The 10,089-nt window shown below is 39.7% G+C and overlaps 1 pseudogene; it reads right to left on the minus strand.

Moving 5' to 3' along the window:
- Window positions 1–4,157: 4,157 nt before the first annotated feature.
- Window positions 4,158–5,821, minus strand: LOC144642547 (putative protein-lysine deacylase ABHD14B pseudogene; annotated as a pseudogene).
- Between the last annotated feature and the right edge of the window lie 4,268 nt (window positions 5,822–10,089).

A 10,089-nucleotide genomic window follows, 5' to 3' on the forward strand; every position in this document is an offset into this window, starting at 1 on the left:
CAAAAAACCTTGTAGAGAGAGAAGAAAAGGACAAACCTTGCAGAAAAAAATTGGTCGGAAATCATTTCCTGTCTCCACTTCTCAGTATTTGAAGGTTTGCCTCTTGCCTTATTTTAGGATATGTGGGACGATTAAATGCAGAGGGCCACACAACGTTAGGAAGACTTTGGCACAATTCTTTGTTGGATCTCACGTAGCTTGGAGATGCGTGTACTAGAAGTCACTCGAGGTGTATAAAACAGTAATTTTAAATGCACGGCTAGTACGACGACACTTAGTATTGGACAATTTATTAGGAGCTAGCTTATGTGTACTAAACAGTGGCGGATCCAGACCTTTAGGTAGGTGGGGGCCCTAATCATCCTTACCTGAAATTAGCTCTTGAAGATGATTTTTCTTGGTCCCGTGGGCCTCGGTTTAGCCTAAAAATAATGGGGAACAGGGCCCAATGGCTTCTCCCCTTGATCCGCCACTGCTTTTAATAATTGCAGACGCAACAGAACACAGAGCATTTTAACTTGGTCCCGCATTCATGCAACTACATTCCTGGACAAGTTCTTGCAACAGGACCACATAAAGAGTCCTTTTCCTCACTTGTGGAACAGGAACAGCTAGTCCAAGTTCATTGCAAAAGAATTGTAGCTGCCACAGTTTTTTCTTCGAAAGAGAGTTTGCCTAGACCATTTCCCACACAAGGGCCTGGTTTAAAAAAACAAATTCTGAAATCGCTAAATTAAATAGTCACTAAATCTTGCTCAGAAAAATGGCTTAAATAAGTAGCCGCTAAAAATAGCAACCTTAAGATAACGATTACTTCTGCAATTCTGGTTATGTGGTCAGTCACTTTGTGGGACAATAAGATCAATGACAAAATAAACCTTGACCCCCTACCCCACCCCCCACCCGTATAAAACCTTCCCTTTCCCCGCTATCCAAAGAATGGAATTTGATTTTAAGAGTCTGGAGGTACAAAGAGTGAGTCGAGATTGGTTGTGAATGCGGTAAAAAGTCAGAGAACCTGTGTAAAAATTGCAAACGGGAGAAAGGCAGACAGCTTGGGAACAGTGGAGCGAAGGGGAGAGCGTGACGATCGACGGCTGACAACGGCTGTGGAGTTCGCCTTTTCGAATGTGTTTGGTATTTGCTCAACCAGCCGAGAATCGTTACTTGTTATGTTTGGACATGAATGGTAAGCTGCTGCTGGTGGTATAGTATCTTTTGCTCTATAGCCAAGAGTGTTTCTTTATTGTTATTGTTAAACAGGAAATCAACAGACATACATGTATCAGTTCTGGCGTATCATATCAAGTCGAGGACCCGCACTCTTAAAAGGAAAATATACAAGCAGTTGAACACAGTTACTTAATTTTTCGATGTTCTCCTATAGATACGCTTGTCGATAAGATCATCATCTTGTTTATGAACACATACTGTATTTGCAAAATAGTCATGTTGTTGACAAACAGACTGAGGTATTCGAAAAACTTTACAGAATCGATACAGCCGGAACTAAAAATAACTTTTACCAGTGTTAAATAGTTAGTAATTTAATGAAACAGAACCACCAGGATAAAATATGACACGCTTCGAGACTACTTTGTGAAGACATTTCGCTTTGAATTGTTTTATTTCTTTCACAGTGCGAGTTACACAGTGTGAGCGGCAAAGTCGGTAAATATGACACGAAACTTGACCTTTGTAATTTTGCGGTCAGATCAATTATCCCATCCTCTAAAATTAATTTTTATATGAATACAAAACAGTAAATTATACATAAGATAGGTAGACTTTTTCGAGCATAAACTGTAGCCAAAGTGAGCAAAACTAAAACACATTGAATAAATCAGATCGAAATGTGTTTACTAGTGTTGCGTGACCGTGACAATTTTTGTAGTCAATACATGAAATATTCACTATGCGTTTACTTCTCTCAACGGGTGGTTTTTCAATTGCCCGGGCTGGATTTTTTATATATTACAGTACCATAATAGTACTTGACGCCGATCTATTTTTTATTCCAAATTTCGATGTACCAGGACACGATGTTTGCCACCAAAGTTACCCTTGTTTCAAGTGTTTACCAAAGTGCTCAAAATACCAATTTTCGGGCTTTAAAAAAGATCTGTTTAATTGCATCGTTTTGCAATATTTTTTAGGTTTCTGTGTAGTATATTGGATGCCCCGCATACCTGCCAAAGATAAATTTCATACGTTCAACCTTCTTTCCGTACGAGTGTTTTGAATACCCACAAAAATTCGACAAAATTTTATGGCGGCGGGGACGCGAAAACGGCCTTTTAACCTTTTGCCGATTTTCTCAAATATAAAAACCCTTTGAAAATTTTAAATGTCATTTTCGTAAATAGTTCACCAAAGGGTTTCTTTTGACTGAATATGAAGAAATGCGAATTAGGAGTTTTGAAATTTTTTTCTCGAAAATTCCAGTCGATAGCACTTAATAATTGTTTGTTTATAAAAATAAGAAATAAAAAAAAATATTAATTTTTAAAAATAAAAAATAAAAAAAACACACGCAAGTAACACAACACAAGTAACACAACGCACAAACAGTCGAAACAGACAGAAAACAATCAAATAAAGTAATCAAAACTGTGAAACTTTAGGATTATTTATCCTTCTGAGTTTAGAGTGCTGAAATCTGGATCACAGTCATGAAAAATGACAGAAAATGCTAGCAATTCTTTATCGAGAAAAAACGAAAAAAAATGCTCGTTTTCCCAAAAAATGCCGAAAAAAATGCTAGCATAATCGAGAAAGGCCTACTTCCGGCCTTGCAAACACTTCGCAAGTTTATTTCAAGCTGATGTGTTTCACTGCATGCCTGGTCCCGAGGGAAAGAGTTAATTTTGCTCCCCGAGATACACAGTATTTCCTGAGGCAGAGCGGAAGGAAACCAAAAAGTGCAAGGGAAACAGAATAAACTGTTTTCTCGAGGGGCCAGTCGGTATAGCACAATGAGGACGTTAGAACAATGGCCGTCGTCGTCAACATTTGCAGGTAACCGTTCACCGTTACCTTCTGACGTCAGAGCTTTCGTAACGTTGCCCGCTCGGAGACTTTACGGAAACAGTTTTATTGTCAGATGACATGTGACCTCGAAGTCGCCGATGAGAGCGTGCGCTGTCGGGGAAAAAAAATTGAGCCATATAGCGGCATCTTTCGCATGAATGGCTCGCTTCCCCTCGAGAAAACAATGAAACAAACAACATAAACAATACCCCTAGCCCCAAACACAATAACAGCTGCTACACTAAAGGACCACAGAATTACAAGCTTACGAGAGCAGCATTACTACAAAAAAAAAAAACAGCTTTACAACTTATTACTTTACTCATTGGACAGTTCACGTGCCATGCGTGGTCATGAGGTATTGGATATAGTAACATTTAATATAGTAGCGCCATTTACGCGCCCTGTTATTGGACATTTCCTTTTATTCGTCGAAACTTTGTACCGATTGTTACTCTCCAGCTCTCTCCAAGGGTTTGCTATAGCTATGATTAATTTCTCTAACAGGATTTCGGGGTGCCAAATTCGGTCTGTAATCATAATACTGATGATTCATTAACAGATCGGACTCCAACTTCGTGATCGTCAAACTTTCTTAAAAGTACTGACTACTCAATTTGTAAACTGACAACCCGGCATTTTTAACTTAGTGGTTATTTCGGGTTGCCAGAACCCCTTATCTCTAGCAATATATTTTTTATATAATAATTCTGTAATTTAATGATAAGGAAATAAAGAGGGTGTTGTTGTTAAAGTAATCAATCCTCTTTTACAGACAGAATTGTACTCGAATCAGTTCTATTACCATATTAACGATACCTATTGAGGTAAATCACGCTGTTGCATTTTTGACGGTTTTATCCCATAACTCCACAAAAAATTTTAAAACGAATTTTATCCTCCATTTATTTTCTTGTCTGAAGCGGGCGACGGAACAAAATGGGTAGCAGCTCAAGCAAGGTCTCACATGAATGGCTCGCTAACCCATGAGGGAACAATAGAACAAACAACACGAACAATGCCCAAACCCCAAAACTAATAGCAACTGTGACACTAGAGAACCAGTAGAACTACAAGCTTACGAGAAATTCCTCACTTCTAACCGGGAAATTGTCATTGTTGACCGTTTCAGGTCCCCCTTACTTATTACCATATAATTCCTTTCTTCCGAGAAAGTGCAGGTACATCTAGGCCGCAATATCCCTTTGTCTGTGATTTTTTTAATATTCTCATCACCTGCCTGTTTGACAATATATTAATATTGTGAGGAGAATTTAGGTGCCGATCTCCCTCGGAGCCTATTACCAGGAGTAACTAGTAAACTGCATCCTATTTAACACGTAATCGAGAACCTCGTTCTGGCAGCAAGGCTTCATAGATATGCGTTAGCTAATCCTTAGAGCGATTTTCACTTGAGTGTCGAAAATAATCCACGTTTGCTTTTCCATTACTACGCTAAGTGATTGATTAAAAAAAAACTCGCGCCTCTTTCTTAACCAATTAGAAATAAAACCAAAGCCAATCGTGACTCACACTCGTCACACTCGTTTTTCCCAAGCTTTGCGACGGTTACACGTATTTGCTTCGAGTTTTGATTGGTTCACTGAATTATCTATGCGTTTTGTGACTGGCCACAGTGACAACCTTGGTTTTGGTTTTACGACTCTCAATTAAAAATCGCTCTATTGAACGCGATGCAAAAACTCTAGCAGAAGTTTATGAAATGTAGGAGGATGATCCACGTAACATGCATGGGTCGTGTTCTTTATCATGTAAATCTTACGATTGGGGACGTACCATAGACTATCAAGAGAAGACTCGTGAAGCATTGTCTCATCTTTCTCGCCAAATAAAACCAGCATTGGAACAGATAATTTCTTGTAGTCACTGATTAGGTAGTGGGACGTGTCCGACGGAGCGATTGCAACGAGACCGCGGAGAATACGTGGGTACGCCATCAATAACGGCATGGCATACTCTCCACCGGTCGATGGAGAAACTAACACCGGTAAATGCAGTTCCAGTGCGGTGAATAGATTTGTCATGTAGCCTAGAATATCATCGCGCTTGTAAGGTATGCTCAAATCATTTGAGTTTCCATTCCCTGGTAAATCGATAGCTAGAGCTCGATATCCCAATTCTGCCAAGATTTGAAATGTTCCGATGTTTATCCATATCGTAGAAGTAAGTCCGTTGCCATGTAGAAATAACACAGTGAATTTCTCTTTTGTGCGGTTTATCGGTCGTGCCTCTCGATAAAACGTCCTCCTTGCATTCTGTAGAACGCCTTCATTGTACACGATGGCGTCACTTCCTCGTAGCGCATTCATCCTGGGAATATTTGGGTGATTGGTCAATAATTCAATGTGGCCCGCTAAATGTTCCAAAGGTTTTCCCTTGAGTGTACCTACATTGGGCGACAATGGCTTGTGTTGATCGTTTGTAACACCGGACGTTTCTTCCGTATTTGTTTTGACTGTTTTCTTCTCGTCCGATAACGTGTTTTCAGTGGCTACAACCGTCGCGCGAGTAGTATTTTCATAGCTTTGATCTTCGACTTCGTTATCATAATATTTCGCCATGAAATTACCAACTTTGTTTTTGATCTCCACCATTGGATTTTGTCCAGTGTTAACGTAATACCAAGCGAAAACCACAATTAAAGCGGAGATAATGACAGCCAGCGCGATTTTTAGTTTCATCTTGAATGAACGTCTAAATAAAACCATGCTTGTTTACGGTTTACATTTTGCTCCTTATTATAATTCTGCTTCAGTTGGACGATTTATTTGACACGCGAAACCAAGTCTGGAGGTTGCTAAGATACGCTGCGTTTACGAATAGCATTTGCCGGTGTTAAAAGAATATTCAATTCAAAAGACGATATCCTCATTAAAAATGGTTTTTTCACCTAATATATTTATAAATTTATCGAAGAACATTTTTACTTTATTAGACTGGGACAAATTCAGAAAAAGGCTGCTTTTAAAAATTCTGTCGGCAAATTCGAGGAAAAGTTGGTAAACACACTTTTTTAAGTCAAAATTACGTGCTGAATACGAAAAAATTGTTTACCAAGCTGGATTTTGAGTTTTAGATCTCGAAATCAGGTTTAATAAAAACGGAACCAAATACCCGACATGGAAACGAGGCTGAACTGTTTTCTTTATTTAAAAGCTCGTTTGGAATCGATTTTTTTTTTCAAAACAGCGAACTATACTTGTCTTAATCTTTATAATATAATTTGATCTTGGTTTCTTAAATAATAGACAACACATTAATACAATTTTCTTATTATTTGGTGTTTTTGTTTTGTTGCGCGCGGAGCAAAAAACGCTTTTTTGCATTCGAGAAATTTAAGCGTCAAAAATATATATTAAACCTACAATGTTCTAGGTGTTAAGTGGTTATTCTAATACTCGGTTTGACTTTTTCAGTCCTTTACGACAATGAATGTTTTGATTTGACATTCAAAACAAATCCATTCATATGCTTTACGGTTTGATTCTGGTCAGAAACGGCCGATGCGTGTCTAAATCGAATTGTTATCACAAAGGAATCGAAGTTATCGAACTCGAAAAAACAAACAATATGAAGCGCTGAGTCTTAGGAGAGGACAAAATAGCTAAGTTCTGATAGAGATTATTTTTTTGGCTCAAGTGAAAGACAGCTGCATTCAAGAAAATATGAGTTTCGTTCAAAAGGTTTAAATGCATCGCCAACGTAACAGTCTCAATCGGGCAAAGTTAAGTTGCCTGGCTGCTAATTCGAACTAGTTGACTGCGAGAGATCCATGGCAGGGGTTGTGTACAGTTTTCAAAGTTAACATTTAAAAAATGGAAGAACGGGTGAATGTATTATTATGAGTGTATTATTTGCCAGGAGTCAAAAAAGGATATCCTGTTCAGACACTGCAAACACAGAAACAATCGACAGGATATTGAATGCAGCTGAAACGAACACAGCAGAGGAATTAAAATGGCACAAGAGCTGCTATGCAAAGTATACTGATAAGGGTAAGATAAGTAGATATATCGGTATCTTAGGTCCACGAACCGTAGAGCGTGCCCTCGCAGGCAAAGATTACAACAAAGCTACCCGAGTTCACAAGATCACTCTTCAGGCAATGTGGCAATTTCTTCTGCCGCAACTTTTGGCCCATATAGAAGAGAAAGGCAACGAACTGAAACAAAGTCTTGAGAAGTCTGTTCAGTCAAAAACGGAAGGAGAGTTTTTGAATCTGCCTGATCTACTATCATCTGGTAGGTACGTACCGCGAACTACTACCATCATTCATCGCAGTGAAGAAGGAAAAGAATCCTAATCTCCAGTACTGGTTGCAGTACATGGAAATGGTCCGTATCCTTCTGCTGTTTATCAGAGCTCAAAGAGAGGGAATTTGGGACTTACATCTTTATGCCTTTCACAAGATGCTGCCATTTTTTCCATCGCTATGATCATACAAATTATGCACGATGGGGCCCTGTGTACCTTGCGCAAATGAAGCAGCTCCCAGAAGAGGTACAAACCGAGTTTGACAAGGGCAACTGGGGCATGAAAGGTTCCTCTTGGCGATTTAATCAGGTCGATCCAGACCAAAGTCAGGAGTGGCTCAATGGTACCGGAAAGAAAGGCGGAGGGATAGTTGGCATTACGAGGACGACAGCAGTGCTGTGTAGATGGACTCTGTCGTTTAACCTTCGCGCGCATATTGCTGCATTAACAAGGAAGATGTACCATTTAAATTCTCAGGACAATCGACACTAGTAGTAGATGGTCAAGCATTAGTCATGGGTCTGGGACGTCCTTCAGAGTGTAACACTTTTGATGATCTCGCGGATAAATTTGTGAAAGCTGTTCTTGTCTCTGAAAAGGATTTTGATCGAATAGATGTAACATTTGACAGATACAGGGAGTCATCAATCAAGTGCGCAACTAAAAAGAAGCGTTCTCCAGGCCACGTGCCCATTAGAAGAGGCCTGGTCAACATTTCTGGCTCTTGATGAAAACAAGGTTGATCTTGCACACTTTCTCCCAGAAAAGCTAATTGCAGGAGCCCCAGCCGATAAAATCATTATTGTTGGTGGCGGATTCGAGGAAGAAGATACGGTCAAGTGTTCCCGCTCGAACATCGACAGCAGAGGCCTTAAAGGTTTCCATTAAGAGGTGGACACTCGAAGAATTCTACATTGTGTACACTCAGATGCAGAGTTCCTTGTCGTCTCATCCCAAGACACGGATGTCTTTCTCCTTTTAGTTTCTCACTTTGATAAAATGTCCTGCAAGCAGTTGTGGATGAAAGCTGGGACGTCTAAGAAGCCCAATTCACACGATTCGTGGGAATGTGAAGAGAAAAATTCCTGAGGTGGAAACCATTCTCTCCTTTCATGCAATAACCGGCTGTGACACAGTCTCCTACTTTGCTGGCCACAGCAAGAAAACATTGTGGAAGACCTTCACAGACCGTCACATGCTCCTGAAAAACTTAGGAAATGGAGATCTGGATGATTCCACCGTGAGTTCCGTTGAGAAGTTCATTTGCGGAATCTATAAAGTAACTGACGGGTTCTGTCAATGGCTGTCGTTGGAAATTTAATTGTTAAAAACAAAATTTACTAGTTATCCTTGACCTTGCCCTTCAAGTCAAATCCTGTAAACCAATGAAGAGGAATTCGTTTGATGCCAAGACATGGTGGTATCAGAGCAAACGGACTGTAAAGTGGTTACAGGCCAACTGACGCAGAGAGTTGCAACGAAGCGCGCACAACGTTGTTTTCTAAATGTCGGTTACCAGAAGCTTTTCCCCCGACGAGTGATGCAGCGCGATGGCATATTCAAAGGGCGCACTTCCAAGCAATGGTATGCAAACAGGCGCATGTTACACAACCCACCATTCCACTCCCCTGCTGGAGTGTGGGACTGCCATGCACAGGAGCATGCAAATGTAGAAGTGCTGCAGAGAGCTGCTGCCAAAATAATGTTAGTGGTGGTGTTATTGGAAGCCAAGAACAGTAAATGGTACAGTAGAGTAAAACAATTTAGCACCTTAAAGTATTTTTATTTTTAGTATATTTTTTTCAAATAGCTGACGTGGAATTCGATAATCGAAACGCCAGTCACGTGACCAAAACTCACAATGGAGTCACGTTAACTTAATTTAAATTTATTCACTTGCTCTATTTTCATAAGCTAGAAGAAAACAATTAGGGCCGGTTATTTAAACGAAGTTTAGACCGCGGCTAAGAAAGTCATCGTCTAAATCGGGATTTAGCCTGCGAGTCCAATTATTTAAACAACGTTTATCATAACCTGCGTCTAGATGAAGTTTAACCGTTGAATAACAAACAATGACAAGTTAGACCTGCTCCTGAGTAGGTTTTAAACGTCGTTTAACTGTTTATTTTCACTGATTCTAGCCCGTTGCAGTCAACTTGTTTCTTGATTTGTATTTTGTATGCGCTCCCCGAACCTCCGAGCTGGTTTAAAGAGATATTTAATTCCATTTGTTTCATTTCCTTTAAAAAACACAAGTACAATTTCTTGAAAATATTTCCACACAGCTCTATACTACATTGTGTATGCAGTCCTTTTATTAAAAGAAAACAACAGCAAGACAATAGTGTTCCTTTGGGAGTAAAACGCATGCATGATGTCAAAACAATAGCTACACTCGTTAGACGTCGTCTAAACGTGGTCTTCGTGAACTTCGGCTCATCGGCGTTCAAATAATGCAATTTAGACTCCGATTAGCCATAGTTTATGGAGTGGTCGTCTAAACCTCGATTTAGCCTTAAACCACGTCTAACTTAGGCTTTGTTTAAATAATCGGCCCTTACAGTTTCAACTCCTTTTTCGCTGTTTCGACGACTTTTGTGCACCTCCCTTCACGTAATTACGATATAAACTCTAGCCTCGTTTTCAAGAGTTACGTGACCAGATGACCACGTGATCAACATGTCGTAGGCACAGAATCTTTCTAATAAACACTCTGTGTCTTCTGCTGATCTGGGTAAAATTTAAACCGTTTTTGTGTGTTTTGTAAGGAGATATGATATACAG

The sequence above is a fragment of the Oculina patagonica genome, chromosome 2 (assembly GCF_052425735.1).
Source record: "Oculina patagonica isolate OP01 chromosome 2, crgOcupat, whole genome shotgun sequence".
NCBI classification, from domain to species: Eukaryota; Metazoa; Cnidaria; class Anthozoa; order Scleractinia; family Oculinidae; genus Oculina; species Oculina patagonica.